Genomic DNA, 3,176 nt, shown 5'->3' on the forward strand with positions numbered 1-3,176 from the left:
CCTTCAGTCTCTGCTCCATAGTTAGTCTCTGTAACTCCTTCCATGGGTATTTTGTTCCCCCTTTTAAGTAGGAATGAAGCATCCACATTTTGGTCTTCCTTTTTCTTGAGTTTCTTGTGGTTTGTGGGTTGTTCTTCCTGTATTCTGAACCTCTAGGCTAATAACCACTTATCAGAGAGTGCATACCATGTGTGTTCTTTTTTTTTGGGTTACCTCACTCAGGATGATATTCTCCAGATCCATCCATTTCTCTAAGAATTTCATAAATTCATTGTTTTTAATAGCTGAGTACTACTTCATGGTGTAGATATACCAGAATTTCTGTATCCATTCCTCTGTTGAGGGACATCTGGGTTGTTTCCAGTTTCTGGCTATTATAAATAAGGCTGCTATGAACATGGTGGAGCATGTGTCCTTATTACATATTGGAGCATCTTCTGGGTATATGCCCAGGAGTGGTATAGCTGGGTCATCTGGCAGAACTATGTCCAATTTCCGGAGGAACTACCAAACTGATTTCCAGAGTGGTTGTACCAGCTTGCAATCCCACTAGCAATGAAGGAGTGTTCCTCCTTCTCCACAACCTCTCCAGCATCTGCTGTCCCCTGAGTCTTTTATCCTAGCCACTCTGACTGGTGTGGGGTAGAATCTCAGGGTTGTTTTGATTTGCATTTCCCTGATGACTAAGGATGTTGAACATTTCTTTAGGTGCTTCTCAGACATTCGGTATTCCTCAGTTGAGAATTCTTTGTTTAGCTCTGTACCCCATTTTTAATAGAGTTATTTGTTTCTCTGGAGTCTAACTTCTTGAGTTCTTTGTATACCTTGGATATTAGCCCTCTATCAGATATAAGATTGGTAAAGATCTTTTCCCAATTTGTCGGTTGCCGTTTTGTCCTATTGACAGTGTCTTTTGCCTTACAGAAGCTTTGCAATTTTATGAAGTCCTATTTGTCAATTCTTGATCTTAGATCATAAGCTATTGGTGTTCTGTTCAGGAAATTTTCCCCTGTGCCTATGTGCTTGAGGCTCTTCCCCACTTTCTTTTCTATTAGTTTCAGTGTATCTGGTTTTATGTGGAGGTCCTTGATCCCCTTGGACTTGAGCTTTGTACAAGGAGATAGAAATGGATCGATTTGCATTCTTCTACATGCTAACCTCCAGTTGAGCCTGCACCATTTGTTTTGCAGCCCCTTAGGACGAACAACAATATGAACTAACTAGTACCCTCAGAGCTCCCAGAGTCTCAACCACCAACCAAGATCTGCACATGGTGGGACTGATTGTTCTGGAAGCGCGTGTATAGTGGAGGATTGCAAATTTGATCATCAGTGAGAGGAGAGAACCTCGGCCCTGTGAAGGTTCTGTGCCGCAGTGTGGGGGAATGCCAGGGCCAATAAGTGAGAGAGGGTGGGGTGGCAGGCATGGGGAGTGGGGAGGCAGCTGGGGTTTGTTTTTGTTGTTTTTGTTTGTTTCTTTGTTTTTTAGAGGGGAAACTGGGAAGGGAGAAAGTACATGTAAATAAAGAAAATATCTAATAAAAATTAAAAAAAAAAAAAAAAGAAAATGCTGTCTTTTTTCCACAGTATGGTTTTAGCTCCTTTGCCAAAGATCAAGTGACCATAGGTGTGTGGGTTCAATTCTGGGTCTTCAATTCTGTTCCATTGATCTACCTGCCTGTCACTGTACCAGTACCATGTAGTTTTTATCACAATTGCAGAGCCAAGCTTCTTAAACTCCACAAGGTTTAATTTACCATCTTCCTTTTATCCAAAGTGATTTGCTAGCCAAGATAGCAAGTCTCTGAAAGATATTCTTAGCAATCAGGATATTCCAAGGTTACAGCATCTGTCTCAGCTCAGAGATCCACCTCCTACCTGGAATTCCAACACTTCAAAAGCTGAGGCAGAAGGATTACCATAAGCTCAAAGCCAGTCTGCTCTAAGTATCAAGTTCTAAATCAGGCTGGACTATAAAGTAAGACTCTATTTCTAAAAAAGAAAAAGAGAACAGAAAAGACAAAAGCCACACTTGAAATAATTAAAAAAAAAAAATCCCTCACAGGTTGCTTTCCCAAGAGCAAGGGTCAACCTTCTTGGGTAAGTGTGACTCACAGGCTCCAACACACCTGTAATTAAATTTTAGTGGGAATAACTAAGTATTCCTACAGATAATGTGTTAATGAGAAGAGTACCTGTCTAAAATAGACCAGACATTTAACATTGAGTCTTTGTCCATAAGGAGTTTGCTACAGGGACCTATGTGCATGCAGTGAGCACATAATACTGCAAAGAAAACTTCACCAAGAAGTATAAAAATCGTTCTTGAGTATAAAATGCTTTTAAAGACTTTCCATATCAAACAAGGCACACACAAGAGCACTTTGATTTGAAAAGTGCTTGGGAAATTCGTATTTCACTCCTTTAAGGGTATGTGTCTTTGAGAGTTTTTCCAGAGAAAAATGGTGGTCTGAAGGCCATGCCCCCAAAGATTGGGAACATCACATGGTAGGGTTAGATTTTGAAAACGTCAAAGAAGAATGTTATACATTTTGGCAATGGTGTTTAAGAAACTTTGACATTTGGCTCTAATAAAACCAGATATATACATATATATGTATATATATACATATATATACATATATATATATGTATATATATACATATATATAGTTACATATAGTTATATATATAGTTACATATAGTTATATATATAGTTATATATAGTTATATATAGTTATATAGTTATATAGTGTTCAAAACATCTGAGAAAGAAGGAAGATCACTCTCTTATCCAGGAAGATACATAACTGTCTGAAGTGGATATGGACAGAGAAGAAGAGAGAACTTACTTTTATTGGATAGCCACATGAGCTAAACTTGGGGCTTGGCATCTGCACATGCCTTTACCTGATGCTCGATGCAGTCTTTGTGGCTGGAATTACCGATTTATTTTACAAAAATCAGAAATAATTTCATAGATGTTTCTTATGTGCATATAACTATAAGAAATTCTAGGATGTGGGCAGGATAGCACACTGAACAAGAAGCACAATGTTAATCTCTCTTGACAAATATCAAAAGGGAACTATTTATTGGTGGTTAGTATCAATCAAGTGAGAATACCCACAGGATTGAAAGCATAGCTCTCACCATTAGCTTTTTATTATTTATTGG

The sequence above is a fragment of the Mastomys coucha genome, unplaced genomic scaffold (genome assembly GCF_008632895.1).
Source record: "Mastomys coucha isolate ucsf_1 unplaced genomic scaffold, UCSF_Mcou_1 pScaffold12, whole genome shotgun sequence".
NCBI lineage: Eukaryota > Metazoa > Chordata > Mammalia > Rodentia > Muridae > Mastomys > Mastomys coucha.